Consider the following 10452-nt stretch of genomic DNA (forward strand, 5'->3'; position numbering starts at 1 on the left):
GTAAAAGGTATTACATAATATAAAATATTAGCATAACATATGATAAAAAAATCAATATATTATTCTTAACATATATTCCAGATCCCCTATGGGGGGTGCGAGGCAGCATTCCAGGGGGTGCGAGATGGCTTTTCATTTTTGTATGATAAATAAGGAGATTTTCACTCTCCGATTAAGTTTATAAAATTAAAAAGTACATTTTGTTATAAAAAGAAGTTGGCACTAATTTTCTGAATAAATTATTTTTTTTAATACGTCATAGAGCAAGAGCGCTTTTCTAGAAGTGAATTCATTTTACTAATTTCATTAAATAGCTGTTAGTTTAGAATTAACATTTCAGTAAAGCTTTCTTAGAGTTTTACACCTGTGAATTCTAATTATCTATTCTTTAAATACTTTATTTTCTTAACTGGCCATTAATTGTTTAAAACAGTTTATGAGCTAGCATCTATTTTAATTGAAATACTTAGATGAAAATTAGTATCTTCAGCAGGTTTTTTATTAGCTGTTAAGAACAGGTTCTGTTAAGTCTATTACATTTATAATGTAACCTTTTATTATGCTTAGTTGTGCAGAAAGTGGTACTTAAAGATTTAACATCAGTAAATTGTAAAGTTCACAGCAATTACTGTATGTTATACAATTTAAGAAAACTTGTTTTTAGCTTTAGTGAAACCAATTTTTATAGATCAGCAAAAGTATTCAATGCATCAACATTATTTCTATTCATTCCTTTTTTGAACTTAAACTGTTTACCTTCTTCAGTCTACTTTTTTCTATTTATGTTTTAAGCATACAAACTTTTTTTGTACTTACTTTTATACATATCTTTTGACAATTTAAGACTATATATCTTTTAACTTTTTAAAATCTTAACTCAAAGCTTTATCATTTTGAAACTTTCTAGCTGCTAATAGTTTTGAAAATAAAACATAACATAAGCTTAACTTAAAACAGCTAATTTTTATTTTTTAAGTACATATATTCATAACAAAATGTATAAAAAGTTTAGTTTTAAGTTTAAGCCAAGCTTTAAGAGCTTTAACGTACCTTTTTGAATAGAGGAAAGAAGTAAAAGCTTTTCTTTAGGAACATGACTATGACCATGTCAAAGAAATGGAATCAAAAGAATTTATTCAAACACTAGCTTACTTAAGTGACATTTTCAGCCGCTTGAATGACAAGTGTTTCCATGCAAGGGACAAATGTAAAAATTTTTAAATGTTGTGAAATAATAAATGCTTTTAAAAAAAGTTAAATATCTGGTGTTGACGAGTTGAAAGAGGCAATTTATCAAACTTTCCATTACTTGAAGAAGTAACTGATGAAGATGAGTGTTTAGTTTCAAGTGTGCGTGAAGAAATTATGAACCATTTGGAAATACTATCCAAGTCATTTGACGAATATTTTAAAATAGGAGAACTGGAAATTTCTGAAGAATGGATAATAAATCCATATTCTTTTAATTTGAATCACATGTCCGATGATGAATTGTTAAAAGATTAACTTATTTAATTATACATGAATCGTTTTCTCAAAATGCAGTTTGAAAGCAAAACCCATGAACAATATTTGTTTTGTTCAATGAATATGTTTCCAAAACTTAGTGAAAAAGCACTAAGTACTATCATTCCATTTGCGACAACTTACTTGTGCAAGTATAGATTTAGTACTCTTTTGTCAATAAAAACTAAATCAAGAAACAGCTTGGATGCACAGGGAGACATGCAAATTGCCATCAGCAACAAAATGTCACATCAGCAACAAAATAAAAAGAAAGTTTTGTACAATAAATAGGAACAAAAAAGTCATCAACTTTAGAGTAGATTTAAAATTAAGTTCTTAATCTTTTCAAAATAATATTTCATCAATAGAATTTTAATATTTTTTAAATACCTTGTGAGTATAACAACATTTAGTTTGTGAGTATAACAACATTTGTGTCATTTAGGATTTTTTATCAAATATATAAGTTTAGTTTAGTTTTTTGTTAATGTTGATTGAATTTTTTTTTTATAAAGATAGATTTGTTTTTTTTTTGTTTAATTGAAAAGTTATTAATTTTTTTAGTTAGTTTAAAAATGAGCATGTAGAATTACAAGTGATGAGCTCCAAACTCACTTGCTTGACCTTCAGAAGTTTATTATTGCAGAGAGAAGAGTGAGTTTTGATGTTTTCTACCTTATAAAAAATAGATAAAACTTGTTCGAATATAGTTGGTTATGTTTTTTAACTTCCAAGTATTTTATTTTTGTTAATATAGTACACTACCATAAAAATCAAAATACTAATTATTAATTAATGAAATCAATGATTTAGTAATCAAATTATTAATAAATAATTATAGCATATAGTGTTAGGGGTGCAAGATCAAATTAAGAGATTTTAGGGGGATCAAAAAGGTTGGGAACCACTGACTTAAATAGCTAAAAGCTAAAAAGTATCTTTGCTCCATCCCTAAATTTGTTCTAAAAACTTGTTTTTGTCCCTAATCTGTAAATATTCATAAAAACCATTAGATATAATAGATAAATGTGCATTATATATTTTGACCCTGGTCTTAAATATGAATTTAATACCAATGAAAAAACAGTTAAAGTTCCTGTAAATATTTTTGAATCATGTATACGCAATATTTTGTAGAAAATCAAAATTTTGATTTAACTTCAACAAAGTTACTGCATGTGTGTAAAAAAAGTAAATAGCACTAAAAAACTTATCAGTATCTATTTTTTTAAACTTTAATTTTTTAGTTCTAAAGTTTTTAATATATAACTTGATTGTTTTGTTGATAAGCTTATTCATTATATAAGCCTATTGAAAACATACAAGTCTAAAATTTTAAATGATAATTTTTTTAAGTATGTTAATTTTAAAAAAGGGAAAGCTTGAGAAATCTGCAAACATTTGCATAATAGCAACAAAAAAGCTTGCCAATGATAGCATTGGGAACTACCCAGAGCTACTACAATAAAACAGACGTATAAAAGATGATTTCTTAAGATCTAAAAGTCAAATTTTGCAAACCCTCACAATCAGAATTTAACTTTTTTTTATCCTTTTTTAAGGGGCAAACTAAAAACTCTTAATGTTTTTCTTATACTCTTATAATGTCTTATCACATTAACATTTAATTTTTGCAATTTTCGAACAAAGGAACTTTTAATTAAAATAGACGCGAAAAGACTAATAAAAAGTCTTAAGTAAAGTTTTATATGTAGATGAAAACTAATACGGAGTCGTTTAAGCTTAGTAAATTTAGTTTAGAAAAGTTCATAATATTTTCAACGGTATGTTTTTATAACTATATTCCTTATTTGTTTTCTATCAGGTCAAAATATTACCGTATACTTACTGTAATTCATATAACTATTACCGTATTTCCACCGGTGTTCAAGATAAATGTGAACTATTTCTTCAAAAATAAACTAACTTTTTTAAGTAGAAAACGAGTTGCTTTTTATTTAACAACTTTATTTCACTGTCTTTAACTTTTGAATAAAGTCACGCTTATTGTCATAAATATAATCGTTTATTTACAAAACATTATCTAGGAAACACAGCTGCAATTTATACAAATAAGAGCAATACATTTATAGAGTAAAAAAGATTAATAAATAGATTAAATAAATCATTTTTTCATTCAAAAGTTTTAGGGTTTAAAAAATTTATAAGTTTTTTTTTTTTTTAATAAAACAAGTAATCATATATGATTAAAAAATAAACTCTATAAAATAAAACTGAAAAAATATATACAAAAAATCTGAGAACATTTACTGGTCATTACAGTTTAATAATTTGTTAAAATTTAGAAAAGAAGAAATGAAACTGTCCCCATTTGCAAAAAAATCATATACTAAACCTAGAAGTTGTTGACAACTACTCAGTAGAATTAGTTGTATAGGTGAAAGTGGACGTACGCAACGTATTTCTAACGGCAAAAAGTTCAACCTGGTTTTGAACATTACAGCAAATATAAAAACATGGTAGATGAAAATAAATCCATAAATAGAAAAGAAAAAAGAATAACAGGTATAAATAAAAGTTGAATTATAAAAATTTTGGAATATACTCTGCCTAATGCTTAAAATGCAAAAAAAAAGTTAAAATATAGTAAAAGATAACAGAGGCGTTCATTTTTCGTAGGTGCTAATTAATAATTTAGTACACAAACACAGACGTTTAATCCGCGTTTTTCAGCAAGGTTCAAATAGCTGCTTTAAAACTTTTACTTTCAATATGATTTATCAAAATATTACGCAACAACTAAATTTTGTAAAAATTTGAGCTTATGCTTGTAATTTCATTTTTTCTTAAAGAATACTTAGCTGAACTACATTTATAAAACTCTAAAACAGTTTTTTTTTTGTTTTTTTAATGTGTACAAAATTTGTCTATGTATAATGTATAATATGATTAAATCTTTAAATGTAACACAGTACATTTGAATAAAGGGTTTATTAATAGAGTTATTTAAAAATAAATCAAAAAAACTTTTTGTAAATCTTAAATTAAAAGTTACTTTCAAGCAGTAATCATTGAAGATCGAAACAACTAAAATTTATTTTTCTATTCTGCAGGTCAAACTTTGAGGTGTGAATTATTTCATACTTGGGTCGACTAACTGCGGCCCGTGGGCCAAATGCGATAATTTGCTAAATAAAATAACTTTATTATTTCTTATTTAATCACATATCAGAGTTGGATAGCGAGCTATAAGTCATTTAATTAATATATTTAACTAAAAAAATAAACTAAAAAGTGTACATTGTTGAATTGAAATTGTTCAGGTTTTTTTAACTTCTAGTATTTTATAACTTATGTGAGCATAAATAAGTCAAATTTTTTTTTTTCAAAAATTTATGAAATACTTTATAAACTTTACGTCAAAATTAAAGCTTGCAACGGTTACACAAAAAACCTCAAATACTTAAATATATATTTATTTTTATCTTTTCTATCTAACATGGTTTCCGATGAAATATAACATAAACTATTTTAAAAACCTAAGGTATTTAAATGCCTAATTTCACTGATAGTTTTACAGAAGCTTGTATTGAAAATGAAAAACTGCTGCTTTGCATTTAAAAATTGCCAAACAAGCGATGGAACGTAATTAATGAACTGCAAGCAACTATAGAGATTACTGGGAGTCATAAATACAAAACTCAAAAAAACATAAAAAAAACCTCTAATATTTTTACTCAAGCTAGATCATATATCAATAAAATCTTGTAATTTTTTTTTTCTAAACTTTAATAAAGAACATTGTTTTTAAGTTTTTATATGCAATATTTTAAGCCTTTTTACCATTTTTATAACATCAATCTAATAGGATAAAAATTGATAAAAACTTTTTGTATTAAAACAGCTTTTCTTATTATATACACTATATCATGTTTTATTTGCTCAACATTCATAATATTGAGCAAATGAGGTAAAGTAATAATACAGCTGTACATAACATCTAAACTTTTAACTCCAGTCCAATTTACTAAAAGTTTAAAATCTTTATCCCTAACTCACCTTACCCAGACCTATAAAAAATAAATCGAAAAATAAAAATTTATTAACTAAACCTTGAACTAAGTAAAAGTCAAGTTCTATTCAATCAGAAGTACTTAGATTTTTTAGATAATAGAAAGAAATTCAGTTTTACCTTACTATTTTTTAAAATTGGTTGATTTTTTTTTCACCTCCACTGTGGATTTATGATTTATAATAGTATCTAAAATAGTACTAAAACTTAGTACAATAAACTATTACACTATTTTTTTAAAGAAATGCGGCTCGCAGAAAAGCTTCTTTTTTTAATTCTGTCTGCAAGCAACTTCTTTTAGTAGAATTAGCCCGCAACTTCACCGTAGATTTAATAGATAATTAATTAACTATTCTGATAGAACAAAAGGGTGTGTATAATGATAACGTTAATATATCTAAGTTAAAACATACACGATGTATATAAACAAAGAGGTATTTATTTTATGTTATAACTAAAAAATCTTATTTCAGAATCACAACGTCTAACCAAGTAATATTAAACATGTGTATCGCAATTATAACGAATCGAAAAAGATTAAGTATACTGGGGTCAAAGAATTTGTCTCCAGCATTAATTCTTTGTAAGTCAATGCACCTTCAACTATTAAACTTTCTCTACTATCTGTTATTGTCGTTCTCCTTTTTACTTTATCTGGGCAAAAATAAATATAAGGGATTTCATGTTCAAATAATGATAATTTTAGAAAAACATGCATGGGTCATGTCTTACATAGAAACAGTCTAGATAAAAATAAAAGTGTGGACCATTTATAATAGTCATAATTAAGTGTATTGAAAAAGTTTGAATTTTTTTTTTGCCACAGTAACCGATGGAAAACTAAGGGTCTTTCAAGTTTACAATCGGGCATATTTTATATATTATTAAAAAATTAGAAATTTGGAAAAAAAATAACACCGACTCTTGAAAACACAGCAAAGAAAAAAAAAAAGTTGGCTAAAACATCGATTAGAGTAAAAACATCCAATAATAAACATTTTTTTCTAAGGGGTCCCACTCAAAAAGTCAAACACCAAATCAAAGGTTTTTCTTTAAAACTAAAGGCAAAGGAGCGTTCTCTAGAATAAAAGAAAAGTCTTAGTTAGCTTTAAAGATAAAGAAAATAATTGGATCTGAAGTTTAGACATTTTTTTAAAATTGCAAAACAAAAATCTAAACGAGCTAAGTTAACGTTCGTTCTAAAATGTTACTCCTAGCTCCTTTTACTATAACTGATTTTTTGGAATACTTGCAATTAAAACACAGTTGTTATTAGAAATATTCCTGATTAAAGTACTATTTAGTTCTAAATATTGAATAATTAAAAACACTTACAACACTTAGTAATTTTATAAAATTGTTTCTAAAATTTAATTAAATTGATATTTGTTGAAGCAATAAAGCTTGCCTGAATTGCTTATGTCATGAATGCTACGAAAAAGAATAATATACTTTTAATAAACCTTGTGTACTGAAAAAAATAATAATAACAAATATATTTCACAGTTAGAAAAAAACTTGAAATATAAATAACTAAAATCAAAAGAGATTTCGAAAAAAAAACAGCGAAGTTTTAATTTTGCTCAATAGCTTCTAATTAGCTTGATTTTAAAGTTTTCCAAATGGTCTTAAAAATTCAAATAGAATTAAGTTGGCTTGTAACGTTTTCATTGTTGTCCTACATATTCTGTGCTTTATTTTGTATTATTTTTACAGTTTAATAGGAGCCCAGCATCAACAAAAATTTTTATTTGAAGATATTAACGTGTAGCAAAATAAAATCAAATAAGTTAGTTTCTTTTTTCATTTACACTTATAAGATTTCAATTTTCAACTTATTTTATATAAAACATATTATTTTTTTAATTTGACAAACGAAACAATGACACATTTCTATAAAAAAATTAAACTTAAAGAATTAGGTCAAAGAATAAAATATTTTACACATTTAGAAGTTAGGAATACAATGGGCATATATAAATGTCATCTATATTAATAACTAGTAAAAAAGTAGACATTATAGGATTTAAAATCAATGAAATATTTAAAAGACATTTTTATCATGAAAAAAAGTTGAATAAAATAAAAAACATATTTTAGTAAAGTAACTGTTGCTCTTTATTTTTTCCTACAGCTTTACACTACATACAGACTACTTCTCTTTTATACACTCTGATTTTAACTTCCATTACTATAACCTTTTCAAAGACATATATGATACAATATTATAAGAAAGTACTTTTTTTTTAACTTTATATCTATTATAAAATATAAATTTATTTAAATAGTTATAATGAATTATCTGAATGCCAGTATATTGGAAATACTCTAAGATTTTCACGTTGGTATATAATACATATTTTTTAAGGAAAAAAATATACAAATTTAAAATCATTTATCAATAAAATTTAATAGAAAACTTTAAAATAATATAACGGTCAGAACACATATTTATTGGTATTAGCGAGTACTGAGGTTTCACTGCAAAGCAGCTATTCAAGTACAATAATAAAACGAAAATCTAAAGCACTTTATATATAGAGAGATAGGAAGGTAATTAGGGTGATTAGTGATGCTTTAAAAAGTATCTATAAATATTAATAAGTAGTAGTAATTTAAGGAAAAAAAATTAACTAAAACAGAGCTAAATTATACATTTACGACGAAGTAAAAATAAAAATTTAAATGAAATAAGTAAGTTAAACCAAAAGGGGCGATTTTAAAAAAACATTAATTATCTATAAATAATAAGGTTGAAATAAATTTAATAAACGCGATCTGAAATGTGGGCACAGGGCGGCGAGCTCTGTTCGCTGATTCAACGATCTTTCTCTGTTGGACTCTACGATGGCGATTCTTTCTAAGTTGCAATTAGTACACGCTTCTGGTTTGTAGAGGTATTTTTGCATGTAATTTTGTCCATGAGATCTTAGTATGATTCAATTTGTTTTTCTTTATATATGCCGACAACGTTGTTTAAGTAGATTTGTTAGGCTTCAGGCTGAATTTGTGCTGGTTATATCTTGTCTTAAAGGATACACCAGTTGAGCCTATGTATCCTTTAGTTATATTATTGTGTGGAATTGTGGCTTTGTATATTCCTTTCTGCAGGCACAATTACTATCATAAAAATTTTATAAAACTTATTACACCTACTTAAAAAACAGTTAATATGTGTTTGTGTAAAAAACCTTACGAGCTTTATAAGAAAACCAAATTAAAAAAATTATAACAGTTGTAGTAACTTTAACATAGAATAGTTTTTGCCGTATTAAACCTCGTGTAACTAACATAAAAAAAAATTAAACGAAAATTAGTTGTAATATAATTTAGTTTAAAAATAATAATAAAAGCTAAACTAAAGTGAATTAGGTTACTAAAACTTGTCCATAAGTTAATATTAAAGTTTATTGAACGACAAAAATAAACGCTTAAAATATTTAGTCCTAGGACGTGGTGTACGAAGAACCTTTCTGTTATCGAGTCTTACACTACTGAACTGATACCTTTAAACGTCTTGTCAAGAACATTAAAATGTATCCAAGTGGTGTACAAGTCGATAACTGTAAGATATTTTTATGCACTAGGTTTGAAGTCCTAACATTTTAAGCGCATTTTTTTGTTGTTTAATAAAAAATATAGTACGGAGAATTAAAGATAATAGCTTAAAACTGCATTTTTTTTGGAAATTATGATAGATTAAAGTATTGCTGAGATTACCATAACTTGCTTAGAATTTTTTTTTTTAAATCTAGTTGTTGTAAAATTGATTGATTTAAAGAAGCCTTGTTAAAACTGACCCTGAACTCAAAAATTATAGTTGTGTGACATTTAGCTCTAAGCTGTAAGTATAATTTTAATTACACTTACAAAAAATGTTTAAAAGTATTAAAATATTAAAAATAACAACTAAAATTTTAAAAAGTAAATGAACTTTTACATCGAAATTATGAATTGACCTAAAGTAAAGTATAAAAACCAAGGCTACACTAAGCTGTGTTTGTTTTGTTTAACTATAATTAACAATGTTTTATCCACACATTGATTTAAAATTCAAAATTTCAATAATTTTGAATTTTTCTATCAAGTTTATTATTTAAAGTAGTTTACATTATATGTTTATCTCAATTCAAAAGATCTCTATTGTAAAGAAACTTTTTTTTGTATACCTGTTCAATCTAGTTTTGGTATAGATTATTGAAATCTGAAAAAAGACATAAAGTGAGCAAAAAACGACCTTAGTAAACAATAATGGTTTTATATATAGTAAAATATAACAAGTTAATTTATTGACATTAGTTACATAAGCTAATTGTAAGCAACTGGGTATATTTGTAGTGATATTTGATAAGCAGACAAAAAAAATTGAGTAACTCGAAAGTTGAAATTGTTATTACTAAGAAAATTTTAATAGTTGATTTGAAAAAAAAAAATTTTAATTATATTTTTAAATTGTTAATTTAATATTTCATTTACAACAAAAATAAGCTATCTTGTTATTATACTTTATTATTATATTTTGGTTGTATATTAACAGTGTTTTAAACTTAAAATGTGCTATTACTAAAGCTGAACTTATTTGTTTTTAGTTTTTCATAGCTTAAGTCAATATCAAAATAACAAAAAAATATTATCACTATATATGTTTAGAAGTTATTTTATAAAAGAATATTCATAAGAGAAAAAAGCTGTTAAATATGTTTATTACTCTCAGTACAAAGTTTTAAGTTTTTCAGATTTTTCTGAAGTATTTGCATAAAGTTATTATGCTCCATTTTTAATTTGTAGTTGATTTAACAATACCTTTGTTTTCCAAATAATAACAAAATACCCCTGAATAGTTTGCCATTGTTGCTTTTGTTGAAATAATAAGTTGTTAGAATTTAAATCTACAGAGTAAATTGTAGCAAATA

This window comes from Thalia democratica, chromosome 6, assembly GCF_965202585.1.
Source record: "Thalia democratica chromosome 6, ktThaDemo2.hap1.1, whole genome shotgun sequence".
Taxonomy (NCBI): Eukaryota; Metazoa; Chordata; class Thaliacea; order Salpida; family Salpidae; genus Thalia; species Thalia democratica.